The sequence below is a fragment of the Ochotona princeps genome, chromosome 25 (assembly GCF_030435755.1).
Source record: "Ochotona princeps isolate mOchPri1 chromosome 25, mOchPri1.hap1, whole genome shotgun sequence".
Lineage (NCBI taxonomy): Eukaryota > Metazoa > Chordata > Mammalia > Lagomorpha > Ochotonidae > Ochotona > Ochotona princeps.
The window spans coordinates 8,026,182-8,043,973 of NC_080856.1; the positions used below are offsets into that span (position 1 = coordinate 8,026,182).

General features: G+C 42.5%; 1 protein-coding gene across 4 annotated transcripts in view; it reads right to left on the reverse strand.

The window, feature by feature from the left end:
* Positions 1 to 17,792, reverse strand: part of CPED1 (cadherin like and PC-esterase domain containing 1) — a 218,244-nt gene that overhangs the window by 137,329 nt on the left and 63,123 nt on the right. The gene's annotated exons all lie outside the window — the stretch shown is intronic.

Below are 17,792 nucleotides of genomic sequence, written 5' to 3' on the forward strand. Positions count from 1 at the left end.
CTGCATGAAATTTTTCAGAGGAAAAGAAATAAAAAATGGAAAAATGCTTGACTACTTCAGCAAGACCAAAGATGAATAATTTGGTATAAATTAATGAGCATCATTAATAATCATTTGAAACACATCCTCTAACAAATATTATTACAAATACAAGTGTACAGAGTGCAACAAGTATGATAACAGAACAGCTACCCAAGCCCACTCACTGTGAAAATAAGTTAATTACTTTATTAATATTAAACTTTTTTTTCCTCAGAAAGAGTTTCTGGAGCAAACCATAAAATATTAGTAATAGAATTTGGATCAGGGTAATTAATAACTTGCTGGGATTCTGTAACCATGACTGTAAGTTCTTTTTAAGTATATTTAAATCAATCCTAATTTAAATGCAAAGCTCAAACTCTGGCGGTCATTGCCCCTACTTAAATGATTCCATGCATGAACATCTCTCTCCTTTCCTGTCAGTTTCTTGGGTCAATTTAGCCTTTCACTTTTGTCCTGTGTTTTTGGTTGAATAAAATATAAACAATACTGCTGTCAGTTTCATTCTCTGTTCTGTATTATTTTCAAATAAATGTGTTACATGTGAACCAAATGCATGCTCAAAATATCAAGGTTTTCCTAATATCTGATTCCCGGAATGAAGCGAAAAAGCAACCATCAGGTACAAAATGGATATCTAGAGAGGAGAACCAGAGCCAAGCCAGGAAAAAGAGAAAAAATGAAAAAAAAATTTAATTGGGAGACTGACCAACATATTTCTTTCTGAACAATTTGTCCACAGGTTCTTTCCCTCCAGCTGACCAGCAACGTGATGGGAGACCCAGGGGCAGGCTTGGAATAGACGGGACTGGCAAGGGCATGAGTCAGAGGCCAGGCAGACCGTGACAAGAGTTTGTGAGTGTCTCAGTTTTCAACCTTAGCTAATTAAGCTGATCCCTAGCCAAGTCCAGCTGATCTGTTTAACATACATCTTTGAAATGACTACAGAAATAACGAATGAATTGGTCCAAAGGGGGAAGGGTGTTCACATTTGAAGTGATTAATAATTCCTGATTGTTACAAATGCTAATTAGGAGATTAAATTTTTGTCCATTTCCCTCTTCTTATCTGGATTTTTAACCTGTGAAATTAACGTGCTTCCTCTGCAGAGAGAATTTAGGCCAGGCCACTCAATTCAAACAATATATTTTTTGAAAAGCATATGCTCCAAATTCTGCTGAAGATAGCTTACCTGGTTTGCACTGTGGACATGTTTTCAGTATCTAGATGAATATCTGTGTACATGTTAATTATTTTCCAAAAGCTGAACTGACTTTTGATATCCAAACTTCGTCTTGGTTAGCAGTAACAACTGACATGACTTGTGTAGAAGCGCAACACCTGAGCTTTCTGTTTCAGTCTGCGTAGACGCTTTAGATGAGGTGGATGAAGGATAAGACCTTGTTTATGTCTTGCTATTTCTTCCCAAATGTGTTGGCTACCTTGAGGAAAACAATTCTGTGACACCAGACGCTTTCCATAAATTGAGGTTGTGGAGTCACCGATTTAAAAAATCTAGTGAGGGGTTGGCATTATGGCCTAGCACGTCATGGCTCCATTTGCGATGCCAGCATCCCAGAAGGACGTCAGTTGAGGCGCAGCTGCTCTGTGTTTCTGATCTAGATCACTGACAATCCTCAGCTGCTTGGGCTCCAGCAGCCCAGTGGGAGACTGGCCTGGCCCAGCCCACCCAGTAAAGCATTTGTACAAACAGTGGATGGAAGATCTCTCTCTTGCCCTCTTTCTATACTCTTTCAAATAAATGAAATAAACCTTAAAAAAAAATTTGTGAATTCTAGCATGACTGAGACTCAAAGTCATGCCACCACCACTGGAATTCTTTGTTATAGCTTAGCTGTGTAGACCCAGCAAATGGAAACTGAATTTAAAGTCTTATAGTAGAAAGAATTCAAGCTAGTTTTAAATGAATAGAAGAAATTATTGTATGATAAAAATATCAAAGTACAGATTTTCTCCACCTTAAAAAACAAAAGGAAAAGATGTATGTATTTGAAAAGTACCATTACAGGGACTGGGAATACAGAAGCAGAGAAACATACTGACCCATCTGCTGACTCACTCCCCAAACGGCCATCGCTAGTTGGCATGGGCCAGGGCAAAGCCAGGAGCCACAGCCCATCCGAGTCTCACATGTGGCTACAACGGCCCAGGCACTAGGACTATCTTCTACTGTTCTCCCAGGAAGAAGTGTTTTAGTTTTTATCTGTTTCCTTAACACAAGACAATGCTCAGCTCTTGCACAAAGCACCATTTTGCCTGAGTCTTTGCACACCTGGCTCAGTCCTTCTCGAGTTCCCATCATGTTCTACTGCCTGATTGGCTGTTCTGTTCCTACTCTCTGAGAGAAGGGGATTCAACTGAGCAAAAACAGACTGAAAGAAATGACACATGAAGTTTCCTTTAGGAGAAAGCTTGAACATATGAGTGTTCGTGTAATTCTGTGGATTATGTAAAGCAGCAGCAGTTCACGGCCGCTATTATCCATTACATGATTTGCACTTGAGGATTTCAACACGGTACCCGAAGCCAATTACTTCGTCTGTCCCCAACTCACAATGGCCACTGATTCTCAAGTTGCTCTCGATTCTGTATTTTCTTCAACCCCTTAAGTCTACAGTGGATGTTAGTCCCAAGAGCTTGAACTAATATTAGGGTACATACTTATTTTTCTTTTTATATTATTTATTTACTCTGAAAGGCAGAAATGGAAGGAAGGAAGGAAGGAAGGAAGGAAGGAAGGAAGGAAGGAAGGAAGGAAGGAAGGAAGGAAGGAAGGGAGAGTGTGTGAAACAGAGAGAGAGTGAAAGGAAGAGAGAGAGATATCTCATTCTCTCCCAGATGCTGGTAACACCACTACTGTAGCAGGCAGCAGCTGGACACTGAGCCCTCCACCCAGTCTCCCACGTCGGTGGCAGGGACCCACCAAGCTCGGGCATCACCTGCTGCCTGCAGGTGCACACTGGCAGGAAGCTGCAGCCAGGAGGAGAGGCATGCCCTGAGCACAGACACTTCAGCACAGGATGTGGGTGGCCCGAGGGACAGCTTAACCTCAGTGCCAAACAGCCACCCCAGATACACATTTCTGATGAGAAATGTTCAAAATTAATCCAGACTCCACATTTTTTTTTTGTTTTGCTTTGCAGTGCAACTTTCTTCAGTAAGCTTTAACCTATCTGATTCACGGCTTGACGCTTACTGCGGGACTGAAGTCTTTCAATATATTATTAACAAGAAAATATTCATTAAAATCTGTCCAGTCAGTAAAATCTCCTTAACTAAAAACTCAGAGAACACCTGGCACATTTCTCATTCGGTCTTGGCACAGCACATGTGAACTTATCAATAAATCACGTAATTGGAAGATTACAAATATGTATCACGCTGTGGGTGGCATCTTTGCTCTTTACGGTATGCTATGAATATAGTTGAAAGCTCTTTCCCTTCCATGACACAAAGTTGTTCTAAGATTAGCTGTTTAACTCACACAAGATTGAGGAAGGGATCTTGAAACTGAAGCAATTCAAAATACTACAGTGAAGAAGACAAACAAGGCGTAGCCAGTTTACTTAAGCACGTCATCACTTTTTTCTTCCTAAATCTGTATTTAGAGTCAAAGTAAACTTTCCTGCGTCTGCAACATTTGGATCGCTACAGTATAAATAGTCATGACTTTTCCTCTTGAAGGATAAATGCAGCCCTCCATCCAAACTCTGCGTAAGAGGAATATTTTAGGTGCAGTTGCGACACCGTCAATGTGTAGTGGCAATGAACACACCATCACCATCCCAATAACAGGAAAGACAGAAAGCATCCTATTTTTGGTGGTGTCGTTATTTTAAACCCCAGGGTCCATAAGAAATTGCAAGATAACTCTCTGGTTACTGCTCTGCAGTGTGGAGGAGTGTGGGGGAGTGTGAAGCTGATCTAGGGCCATCAAGAAGTCCAGGAAATTTCACCTTGACTGAAGAATGGTGAGCGCGGCTGACAGTGAGGTGCCATCAGTCAGAGAGAGGAGGAGCCTGAGAGCGGCTCAGGGACAACAGGATGCCCTGAACGAGGAGGGCAGCTTTCTGAGCATCACTCTTCAACTCCACACACTCTACCTCTCCTGAAGGAGTTTAGTCAAGACTGAAACCATACCGGAAAAAATGTGTTTCAAGTTCTCCAAGAGACATTGAAAGTACAACATTACAGATGACAGAAAGAAACAGAGAGATGGATTTTGCTTACAAACCTGGTGAAATGCAAGCTTTGGAGAACACAAAGGAGTGTCCAGGGACTGTGCAGCTGAGGCCCCAGCAACTGCAGCAGCAACAGGAGAGGCGGGCATAGCACGAATCTCGGTATCCCTGAGCTAACCATGACACCCCAGTTCTGCAAGCAGACAGTGCAGCCTCTGCTGTTGGCATGGGCCTTCAGGTGGGTGGGCACGACCACAGGAGTACAGTGACAGCAGATGGCATCAGAGTAAAATGGACAAATGATGAATAGCCGTGCTGAAGAAGACAGGACTGTGCTCCTGAGCTGGCAGTATCCACCCTGTGAGACCAAGGGGGACCTTGGGAACAGTGCCACCATTCCAAAGGACATGGACTGGATGAAGGTCATATTGGTAGGTTGATGCCTCGTGTTCTACAAACCTGGCCCTTCTAGGTACATACTGGAAAGGCACAGCGCTCAGCATCTATTGAACAGTGAAGTGCCCACGGCCCTCAGTGCACACTGCCAGGCTGCAGCTACGCAGTGGAGTGTCCCTGCGGGCAGCAGTGTGCGGGCCTCAGCTCATGCTGCTTTCTCACGCCCCAGTGATGCTGAGGGAGAGGACAAGGCTGCTGTAAACCCAGCACTGAGCCCTATAACCTGCAAGGCGCAGCACTGCATTCGGCTTTAAGACAGTGACGTTTTTTAGGAATATGATTTCAAGGTCAACCAAAAGATCCCTAAACTTTATTTATGTATTGAGACTTTTTCCCAAGGATTTTCAAAAATTTAGAAAGGCATACTACCAACAGAAACAGGAACCATGAAATCCTGTAAGACAGCTGCTCCAATTTCCATGAGTAGCGGTTCCATGTAAAGCGGTTCTAACTATGCAATGAAGCATCTGCCCTCGACAGAAACACACACAGATCTTCACCAAGTTCATGGAAAACGCATATTACGAAAAAAACATTCAACGCGTATCAAAAATTTTGGCATCAAAACAAATTTATTTTTAATTCCAATTTGAGTTTTTGAAGCCCCCCCCACATGATAAATTATTTTCCTTTTAGTTTTCTTTAAGATAACAGATAGGATATTATGTAGGTTTATTAAAATTAATGTATGTAGGTAGTTACTGATATTTTGCTCCAGACTAACCACGTGACAATAACACATGATCAAGTACTTTAGGTATCTTATCTCACGCAGTCCTTTTCAAACTCAAGGAAGCACTCATGATCATCCCTTCAGCACAGAAAGCTGGGGAACAAGGAAGGAAGAGAGGCTCCCAAGCGCCGTGCCTCATCCAGCAGCCAGGACGGGGCTTGCCCTCTGGCAGACCAGCTCAGTCCACACCTACGCACTGCCCTGCAGCACCGTGGCCAGCAGGTCAAAGCATTATGAGCCCTGAAAAGTACTTTCCAGAGCCATCGATTCTACAGGGTAAAACGCACCAACAACAATTTGGCTCGCTACAAATCGATTTGCTAGATCTAAATATAGTATCCTCTCATCTCCCCAAAAGTCAAGACGACACACCCTTGGCCAGCCTGAGTGGCCCAAGCTGGGGTCATGGTCAGGTTCAAGACTCAGACCGGAGGCTGGTGGCTGTGCTCACACCTCACTCACCTCCAACTCTACACCTGAGGCTGCTGTGTTGTCTAGGATGGTTGCAGATGGTGCGGGGAGCTGAGCCTGCAGGAAGCACCTAAGGAAAAAAGCTAACATAGGAAAGGAAGAAAGGACCAGGAGGCCCTCCAGGGGGTAGCGCCAGTGCACACTGAAGGACTGCAGATTCAGACTGTCCCAGGGCTGTCAATTCCCTCTGTTGAGGTCCCTACGAGAACACTGAAACCAACCAAAACCAAACCAAGAGCAAACTCACAGTCTGCCTGGAGTAATTCACTTGACATGTGCTGATGCGTAAGTGCTGTGATAAATAAGACCGGGGAATGTTGTAGTTGATCGAAGAACAAGAATCAGGAGAGGGGTTGGGCATTCGACCTGCTGGCTAGCAGGTGGAAGCCTCCTGGCTGCTGGAGGGGGCAGGGAGCTGGATTCCCCCACTACGCAAGAGATCTGCACCGAGCTCCTGGCTCTGACACTGCGGGTGTTTGGGGAGTGAACCAATGAATGGGAATTCGCTCTCTCTGTTACTTGCATTAGAAAAAAAAAAAAACATAATAAAACAAGAAACGATTCCAATATTTTAGTAGACCCAGGTGTAAGTTTCCTCTAAATGGCATCTTTCTTATTTTCTCCCATTATGAGACAGGCTTGCAGCACACTGTGGTGGGTCAAGGCTGCTGTAATCGTTTTAGGAAAGCACTTCAGGGCTAGATCTCCTAGCCAGGCGATCCAAAGGGCGCGGGGCGTCTATTTATTCCTCTAGAAAGGACGTGAACACACCTGTCCCCCTCCATGGCAACAAAGAGATAAAAGAGTAAAGTTTGACACAATGTCTGACAGAAGCAAAATAGTTAACGTTGCTTCTTATACGTGCATATCACATAACTTGAATCATAAAGCTCCACTGTAATTAACTATAAAAGAAGGGGGGGAAGCTGTGCTAATTTTGCTTGGTGACTAAACTCCTGATGTGCTGTACGTACTTGACTCCTTCTAAATTAGCATATTTCTGAAAACAACAACTCATATTGCTGTGACAGTTTTATGTCCAGGTGGAAAACTGAAAACCTCATTCAATTTGTCTCTTGATTTTATCCTCAGTAAGAATCCCTTACGTATGCCTGTTATGCATTTAATAACACATACTCTTTTAGGAAGAATTTTTACAACATCATAAGGACAGAATGGCCAGTGCAATTTGTCCCCATTTCACACATCCAGAATATCTGTTTGTGAAAGGACTGTTGACATTGAGAGTTTACCGCATCTGTGTCCCTATGACGTCATTAATCCAAGCCGCTCAGGAGCAAAGAGGAAGTTCTGTGCTTTGCCGCTAGGTGGTGCTAGGAGAAGCTTAAAGAACATAATCTGAAAAGTTACTGAAGCAGTGCAGCCCAGGACTTGAACAGAGATGCTGGGTCACAGAGTCAGAGCCTCTTCCCGAGACAGGAATACACCCACCCCATCGGCACAGAGCAGAGGCCGTTCAAAACGGCACCATTCATTCTGTTAATTATACCTCTGCTGAGATGCAAGACCTTTTTAATCACAGCTTCACCAACTGCAAGCGAAGGCATCTCAGATTACATTTAGAAAAAGGCATTTCGCGTGGCTGTTACTTTGCTGTGGCTCGCATTTTGCATTTGTATCAATATGTCAGGGCACATCGAAAAGTGTGTGACAATAGAGTTAAAACACTAATTTGTTTTATCACACAAATAATTTGAAATTCATAATACACATTTTCCATGAACTTTTTTATTTTTCTAAAAGATCATCAGGTTGGAAGAGACTAAGTGCCTGTCACGAGATGTGGGTTTTAATAAACTGTACTGTTAATTATCATGGTCACAATGGGAAGTTCAGGATGCTGGCACCTAGCAGCATAACTGTGTGCTGTCTGGTCCATCCTGGCCAAGGGAGTGACAACCTTCTCTCCTTAGCACCCAACAAGCATCGCCTTCCTGTCCATAGTGTGCCATTTAACAAAAACCTACACAGTTGTGTCTATGTCAGCCATGAATGACTCATTGTATTTGGATTGTTTCCTAATATTTATGACAAGTCGCAATTTGAAAATCAGCACATGTCCCCGAACGTCCATGGACATGAATGACAAAGCCTTGAGTACCAAACATTTGCCCCGCTCTCTTTATCCATGACAGCTGTGACTTCACTGTGGTTCAGGGTCTGCTTCTACCACCAGGAGACTGGCAGACTGTGAAGAAGTTCAACCTGCTACATCCCTCAACACTCTGCTCTCTCAATGCCCTCTTCTCTATGAACGATAACTGAACGATAGTACTTGTTCGCCTCAGCTTAGCTGACTTATTGCAAAGGTAGACAAGGAGAGAAAAAGAGAAACACAGCTCTCCCCGGGGTCACTCTTCAAATGCCCACATTATCCACAAATGGACCAGGCTGAAGCCAGTTGCCTGGAACTCAGTGTAAGTTTCCAACGAGGGTATCAGGGGCCCAACTACTGAAGTCAGTGTGGGTCAAGGGTCTGCATTAGCAGGAAGCTGTAAGTAGAAGCTAACGCGGGACTCAAGGCCAGGTGCTCTGATGTGGCATGTGGGGAGCTCCAGAGCAGTTTCATGGCAACAAATGACTAACCCTGCCCGGGTCTGAACAAGGCACATGCTTAAATTGGTCTAAGTTCAGCGCAGACATTCAGGCTCTTGGTGAAGATGTTGGTAACACTCCTGCATCCCACTTCAGGGGGCCTAGCGGGGAGTCCCAGCTCATCCCACTTCAGGGGGCCTAGCGGGGAGTCCCAGCTCATCCCACTTCAGGGGGCCTAGTGGGGAGTCCCAGCTCTGTACACCCTACACGCGGCAGCAGACAGATGGCTCACATACCCACTTCTCCACCACACAATGGAAAATCAGATTCAATCCTGGGATTTCTGGCTTTGGTCGGGCCCAGCCCCAGCTCCTGGGGGAATCTGGGGAGAGAAGCAGTGGATAGAAGATCTCTATCTCTCTCAAACTACCTCTCTTCAATAAAAACATGCTTTTAAAGATTAATATATTTTTATTGGAAAGGCAGATATACAGAGAGGAGGAGAAACAGAGAGGAAAAGCTTCCATCCAATGGTTCACTCCCCAGGTGACCGCAACAGCTGCAACTGAGCCAATCTGAAGCCAGGAGCCAGGAGCTTCTGGGTCTCCCAAGTGGGTGCAGGGTCCCAAGGCTTTGGGCTGACCTTGACTTTCCCAGGCCACAGGCAGGGAGCTGGATGGGAAGCAGGGCCACTGGGATTAGAACCAGTGCCCATATGGGATCCTGGTACATTGAAAGTGAGGACTTTAGCCGCTAGCTACTGCATCAAGCCCAATAAAACCATTTTTTAAAAAAAACGTAGTTTTTCCTCACTTCCTAGCTGCTCATAAAACAGGAATGTGAGTTTCAAAATTACATTTTTACTACTTTTTTAGCCAGATCTTGGAAGCTGCTTGTCTTCTGCATGACTTAACCCTGCCCTTGTCATTCCCCAGTGGAGCCCCTGATGACATAAAGAGTGCAACTCCTATGTAAATCTTTCATCTTTTTTTTGAAGCAACCAATGTATTCTAAGCATCTTATCAAGACTTCAGATTAATCCCTGATGGCTCTGGAAGAATTTATATCAGCAAGACATCAGAGTCACTGTTTGGGTGGTGCATTTGTTATAGAAGGTACAAACACACACATTGTACCTTATTTCAGCAGAACACACGCTGAGTCATTGAGTTCACCCATAGCTAAGAATAAAAACTATAGATTAACAGATTCAGGCTGAATGAACAAAACAGCCACATCCACACAGCAAACACAGTTCATTGAAGCTTCAGTATGTAACGCACAGAAACTCCTTTCAATGGCTTGAAGTTCTTGGCGTCTTAACAAGTTGTTATGGCATTATTTGCACACATGCTACTTCTCAACATGTATATCTAACTAAGTAAGCAGGGACGGGCTGGAGAGATTTGGACTACACGAAGTGAGCATTCCCTTTTTCGTCCTTGTAGGGTTGGCTGAAAACAGAATTACCAGCATCACACAAATCCCGATAATTCTATTATGAAATGTTGCCTTGTTATCCAGCAGTGTTTGCCTCAAGATGACAAACTCTCTTGATATAAATAAATATTCCTGCAGAGCAATGAGATAAACAAATATTCCTGCAGAGCAGCGTGAGGTAGAGACATCACACACCGGAAGGGTAAAACTGCCCAATCAGCTTACCGGCAGGAGCTTTCAAATGAACCTTCACAAAAGGGAAAGTGAGTATTTCACTTTCTCAGGTCGCCAACCTTCAGTGCCACCTGAGAAATGTCAACAAGCTGCCACATGTCTCCTAACACACAAACACGCTGTCTCCTCCAAGCTGTCCTGAGACCCAGTGTGCAGAAAGCATAAAACCACACAAGAGCAAGAGGCACTCCTGGTTCAGCGGACAGGCTCGAGCTTCTCCAGCCACAGCAGGCCTCCTCGGGCCCGCCCTCGCCCACACCTGTGCTTCCAGCCGCCCTCCTCCTGCCTCCCATCTCGTCAGCCACCAGGCATGCGCATCACGTTACGTGTAACCTACATCTATGACGTGTTCGCATCTTAGTTTTTCAGAAATATTAAAAGTCAAAGGAACGATTGTGTAGTTTGCAAATAACAGGCCCCAGTAAGAAGCAGGGGTTTCTTCTCGTTTTCTAGGAAACGGAGCAAGACTATGCTATCACTTTCCATAAAATCTTTCTTTAATTTTGGCTATGATTAATGAATTTGAGAATTTATGGTTCGCAGGCAGAGCTGCGAATTTTATGGATAGGTCAGGCTGTATAGGTGGTCATGGCATTTGCATAATTTAATAGTTCCCATGAGATCCTGCAGAGTCTGCAAGTCTAAAATTCTCATCAATGTATTATTCATCTAGGTTGAAGTACTTCCTGTTGAGGAGAAAATACATAATTGAGAAAGGACAGTATAGACTCACTAACAGACTTATTGACTAGCGTGTGGAAGCCAGGCCAGGTCTGGGAGCATGTGAGAATTAAGGTTTGGGACAGGACATGAGAACCAAGCATGGCAGCCAGGCAAAGCTTCAGACCAGCAGGAAGCTCCTCAGGCCGTCAGAGGACAGCAGCCAAGCTCTTGGAGCAGAAACAGAAGAAAAATTCATACTTCAAAGTGAGGGGTTCCAGTTCTGCCTGAAGTGTCCCACATGCTTTAACATGACCAGTCAATTACGTTATCAACAACCCGTACACACAGCTGTTGTTTTTGTCCCTAATAGCCTTGGGGATCTGCTCTCTCTGTATGACGTTGATGGACTTGCCAATCACCATTCTCTGACTCCTCTGTCCATCCCCCACCGGCTGTTACTAGTTAATTGCATCTACCCAAAAGTCACATGCTGAAGTTTGAATTCCCAGAAGATAGAATGGGACTATATTTGGAGACAGAGCCTTTTGAGAGGTAACCAGGGTATAATCCAATATGGCTGGTATCTTTCTTAACAGAAAAGGAGATCAGGGCACAGACAGACACGTGTAAAGGAACGACGCTGTGAGGACATGGTGGGAAGGCAGTCAAGTACAAGTTGCTTAAAAGCTACCTGAACTACAGGCTTCTGTTACAGCAGCTCCCTCAGACTGAGGCAGCATGTTTGTCGAAGGGGTAGCCAGTGGAGCATGTTGGGTGGAGCTGAGACCAGCATGAGTTACTAACAGGAGATGAGGTGAGCAGCCTGTCTGCATGGGTGGGGACCTTAGTGCCCACATTGAGGAATTAGAGAGAATGAAGTCATTAGCAATGTGGGCTCTGGAGCCATGCTGCCCCGGAGCAGTTATCACTCTGGAGATGTGGAGGCTTAGAAATTGTGCCTACCTTCTCTGAGCTGGAGTAAAATGAAAATATTAGTCAAATCTTCCTTCAGGGGACACTCTAAGAACTAAATGAATTAATTAGAAGAGTGATTAATACATGGAAACCATGCAGCAAATTATATCTACCTGTGTTCTGTGTGAGCTACTCAAATCTCTTGGGAGGAGCGTGGTACATACCGACTTTTCTTGTAGGAAGTTAACCTGGGAGCTATGCAGCAAAGGGAATATGGGGATGAGTAGTGGGAGAAAGGCAGAGAAAGGAAGGAAACTAGCAAGGACATTTGCAACTCCATGGTCAAGGGGTCAACAACAAAAGACTCTGTCTCTTATTCTGTAAATTTCAAGATCTGAAGATTGTTTACAAACCAGTAATGATCAGTTAAGACATCAAAATAATGCATGAAGCACTCCTAAAGGAAATAGTGGAAAAAGAGGGAAAAAGTGAGCGGAGTGAATTTTTCCTCAGAGGTTATCCAAGGCATGAAGTTTAGCATTAAAAACCCACTTAGGAGCAGTAATTAACTTACATGAAAATTTCAAACTTTTGTGAAACTAGAAACGTCACAAACAGATGACTAGCATACATTTAAGGAAGGTATATAAAGTTATACAATCTCACTAAATGTTCATTTTTTAAATTTTTTGTTTATCTGTGTTTTTTCTACTCTTTTTATAATTACCGTATCCCAGTGGCATAACAAAAGCATAATAAAGTGGAAGGTAAAAAGAATTTTTTAAATTGGAAATAATTTTTAATTTGATTTCTATTTTTTACTTTCTTTCCCATGATTGGCCAAAATCCTAAAAAGGATACTACCAAAAAAAGAGTACGTTTCAACTTTCACTCTTGACAAACAGAGGGAATGGCTAAAAAAATAAAGATGGAATGTATTCTGTGCTTTCCTTGACTGCTGTCAACACTTTAAAAGACTTATTGTGTTAGCTAGAGCCACGATGTCCAGGTTGAATTCTCTCAAGCTTCTTGGGGGCCTAGGAAGAGTCAGAAAGGGTCGGGAAGAAATGAAAAACGAGAGGGTAGGTGGGAAAAAGCTCTATCCTTTACCAACAAAAACAGCTCCGTTTCTTTTCGTATTCGATGGCACTCCTGAGTATCTTTTTAAGGTTCAGAGCTTTCAACAGAGGGAGAAAAAAACACCCAACATCCACCACAAACCAGATCAATGCTCTTCCTTTCCGATGCAGGTTTTCTGGCCATATTTCACTCACTCTCTTTCAAAAGATCCATGGAAGAAATAAGTTGAAGCACAATAGTCAGCAAGAAGTCATAGATTTACTTCCCTGTCCTGAAAGCAGAACCATTAAGATGAAGAAACTGCCCAGAAAGCTAATCTATAAGAAGCGCTAAAACATCACCGGAAATGGAGAGAACACTGCCCATTGTCTTTTACTCCTTCCTCTGCCAGTCACAGCTTCTCTTCAAAAGGAATGATAAACAAATCTTTAAACACACTGGGGTAGAAGCACTGCAAAAATAAGAGACAGCCTTGAGAAAATGACTTGTATATCTCTAGGACACATACATGTGGATCACCCAACAAAGTGAGAAAGGATCAAATGTGTATTTTAACAAACTTTGTGTTTATTTGAAAGGCAGAGTGACACAGAGAGACAAACAAAAGAAACAGATACGTCTTCCACCACTCAGCTCACTGCCCGAGCTGGGCCAGGCCCAAGGCAGGAACCTGGAAGTCAGCCCTGGTCTCCGACATGGATGACAGGCCAGGCACATGGATCATCTGCCACTGCCCTCCAAGGCGTATTAGCAGGGAGCTGGATCAGAAACAGAGCAACTGGGGCTTGAGTAGGGACTCAAACCAGCACTTCAATATGGGATGCCTGCGTTGCAAATGGCAAATGGCAGTTTAACCTATTACATCTCGATGTTGGCCCCTAAGCGTGTCTTTTTAGACAACAGTGAGGGGGTTGATTTTTTTGTTTTTTAGCTACAATGGAAACCATTCAGAAGTCAGTACCTATCATGGATCTTCTGGAAATTTTTCTATCTCTTTCTATTTTCCTTACGGGTAAGTGTGTAAGAATTCCCCAGCTACCTCTTAGATCCAAATATGTAATTGTGCAAAATGGGTGACCTGTCTTGGAGGACAGAGAACTTATTTTCTGGCTCTTGTACCTCTGTTCGTTGCCCCTATAACTTTCGTTTCCATTGAGTTTCTAATGAGTAAGTGGATAGATCTGTCCAAATTTGCCAAGGGCTTACCCTCTGTTAGCTTCCTCTCTAGTCTTTCAATTAAAAATTGTAGTGATCATAATATACTAGGGACAATTACAATGCACCAAATTTGAGAAGTGAAAAAATATATATCTAAGGTCCTGCCCTCAAAGGGTTTCAGGCTTTGTGGTAAGACAAACAGGTGCAGATAGTCATGCAGCCTGTATACAGTGTAACACACCAGTGGAGGGTTCTTCAAGGCTCAGTAGGAACCTTGGATTGCAAATTCTGGATTTGTCATGAAACTTGTGTCCCGCATCAGGTCCCTGTAAGTATTCGGGTGTAGGTCTCCTGTTCTAGATAAAATGTGTGTCTGGTCCAAGTCAGTGATCTGGTGCTGAGGCCCTTACTCTCACAGTGCCTATACAGACTTCTGTGAACAGATAGAATCAAATTGCTGTATTTATGAAAGAGAAATATCACCTTAAGTATTGTATAAATCACTGGCTCAGTTATGCAGGTGCAAGAGAAGAAGTGAAAGGCCTTTGACAGGGGGTTGACTTGGATGAGGCAGGTAATGTTGGAGCTAGAGAAAAGTTAATGGATTAGGTGAGCTTTGGGAAGAGGCGGCTTGCTGAGTTACTGAATGTGTTTGATGTCCCTAACAGAAATTCTACCAATTAGAAATTCACTGGGTTTGTGAGCCTCTTTTATGAAAATGCAAATGCATCTAAGAGGTTTATGATTGGGATGAGGGCATAATTTAGGCCGAATTAGTTCCATCAGCTTACTTTCTGCGAGCACCTCTTTGAAGTGAGTTATATTAAAGAAATGAGAGTTTTACTTGAGGAAAGAATATTTTGCATTAGGAATACAATTGAGTCTACGGCCATACCACCCTGAACGTGCCTGATCTAGGAATACAATTGAATGAGGAACAGAAAGGGAGTCTTTAAGATGGCAGAAGCATCAAGGAGTCCTGAGAAATAACAAATAAAGGCTGCCAGGATCTGAGAACACACAGAACAAAATATTTAGTCTTCTCAGAAAGGTAGCTTGAATGTTAAAACCAGGTTATTAAAGGCAATCATTAGCATCCCCTCAGATAAGAAATTAGCATTAGCCAATGTTTAAAAATATTTTAAAGGATGTTTTATATCACTCAGTGAATATCATCCATAATTTTTTAATACTCTACTATATTTAAATGCTACAGTAGTTGGTAGACGTTATCTACTATTTTCCTGTTTTCTTTATGGGTTCATTTAAAAAAAATAAGGATATAGATGTAAAATGTTTTAAATGCACTATATTTCAAGCTGTATATGAAAGCCAGTGCTCAGAGTCAAGATAAAACTGCCACAAAAAATGAGTTATGGCCAAGGTTTGGCACACTCCTAACCAGATCTCCTCGGCTGGTGATGTTGCAATAAGAACAAAAGCAGCAACTCAGAGACCCCAGGAAAACAGCTCTCGTGCTTACTTAGGTTGTGTTTCACAAGGGGGGAAGAAAGATTTTTCATATCTAAGGAAACAAACAAAACTTAACATTAGCAACAAGTTCAGGCCAACTAAAAAATCTACGAAGCTTTTTTTTAAAAAAGGCAAAGCATTTTTAAATGGCATGATAAAAATAAATGTTTGGGTTAGTCAGTAAAAATTCCATGGATGTGTGCCCTTCAGTGTGAGTCACAAGTCTAAAGTCAGGTACCTTCTGGTTATGGAACAGAACAGCCTGTGTGGGCCTTACACGCCATCTCCCATCATCCCTGGACAGCTTGCCAAAACTCTGTCCTGCCTCACTTGTACGGATCCCAGCTACATCCACCAGTTGGCCATCCCTGCTTTCTCAACATCTCGGTCTCTGCCCTCCATGAAGAACAAAGCCAGGGACAACCCGGGTGGGAAAGCTCAGCGGAACCCTGCAGCCTCAGTACGCTTCCCGGTTGCTGGATCTGGCATTGTCACAGACGAGAACATGGAAACACAAGGACGTCTTAGAGCTCGCTCAGACTTAGGCCCTGACTGAGCTCCTGGGATGGAACTTTCTAAGGATTCTTCTCAGAAACGGCTGCTGCCACACCTCTGTTCATCTCTCAGCTGTGTGCACATTTTGCTAACAAAAGCACTGACACTACTTTGAATTGCCTTTTGAGAGATTTTTGCATAGAGGATAGACATAAAAGCGAGAGCTGGTATCTTAGCTCTGCAACAGAGGGAAAGTTTATGTCTTGTCCATTCTGACAAAAATAATGTCTCTCTCTGGTGCAAAGACCTAAGCTCTCGAAGCTCAGGCTTCCTCTCTCGAAACGCAGGCCCGTAAGAGGAGTCGCCTGGTAAGCCTGGCCAGGCGAGTCAGGGTTCAGCTAGCACAGACGTTGATAGTTGGACTGCTGGTTGCTCTAAGTACAAGAAGTCATTTATCTTGGACACCTGCAACCACCGTCTGCTGACAATGATGACACTGAGGCAGCCCGACTGGTGGCCGCAGAAGCAGAGTCAGGATTCTCTGACCCCTGGTGGTTTTTGACAGAATCATAACATTTTAGTGATGATCAATCAAATACAGACAGAGACCAGAGCCGATTAAATGCTAGGAGATCTACTGTTGGAGTGTACAAACTTAGGATTATATAATTACCAGTTTTGGAACAATGCATGTTTGCTCTAAAATATATGCTTCTTATCACTCTTTATAGATTAAACAACCACAATTCCCTGAGATCAAGCCACACAGCCAATAGGTGACAGGGCTAAAACCTCCATATGTGTGTTTTGTTGATCTCCAAATCAAACATACCTCAAAATGCTGTAGATCATTTTTACTCTAAATAAAATGTCTAGATTATATAGTGTTATTGCTTAATTTTACTATCTTACCTTTTTAATAATCTTATAAATTTAGGTTGCTACCAAATCTGTATTCAATATTAAATATTAAACATTCACGTTAAGGAAAATATTTCTGATTTTGTAAACACTGAGTTTATATTATATATTCACAGTAGTAATCTACAACAAAAGCTACTGCTTATAAAATTTAGATCAGACAATAATGTATAGACCTATTCCTTTAAAACCATACATCTAGGAAAATTATCCTCAAGTGGAGAGAGAAAATGCTAAGAGAAATAATTCCATTTAAAATGTTGCTGTGCAACTGTTTTACAGTCATGAGGGTAAACAAGAAATTAACATAGCTGTTAGAGTGGTAAGAGAAACAGTGTTCTGGACTTGATGTCCAGGACTTACAGATGTTTTTAAGAACAAAAAGTATTTAAAATGAAAGAAATGAGAAAATATTTGTTTCTTGCATGGGAGCAAAATGTCAAATATAAGCTTATATAAGATTTCTTTGGAAAATATTAAAACATAAACCAACAACATAAAGAAAACCTTACTTTAGAAGCCTCTAGGTTCTATTTAAAATTGATTTCTTAGATTGCTTTAACTAGAATTTCCAAATATTTATCAATATCCTACTAATGAAAATTATTTGACTTGTTTGTCGCAAATTTGTAAATTAAAAAATTCCAGCTAGAATAAACACCAAAGAGTTGCAGATAATGGAATCAACTGCGCTATCATACCAAATGATACACATGTGTGCTGATATTGTCATAGAAAACAGAACGCAGCTTACAGATATTTATTTTAGACATATATCTTAAATGAAAAGTTGAATTAATGACTCATCTGTATTTTATATCTGGTAGGATAAAAAAGTCAACTATCATTTTAAAGCAAACAGGAAAGAGTAAAAGATTTACTCATCTAGCAAATCAGAAGCCAAAACGGAATGAAACATCGATGTTACATTTGCATCTCTTGTTCTCAAAGTC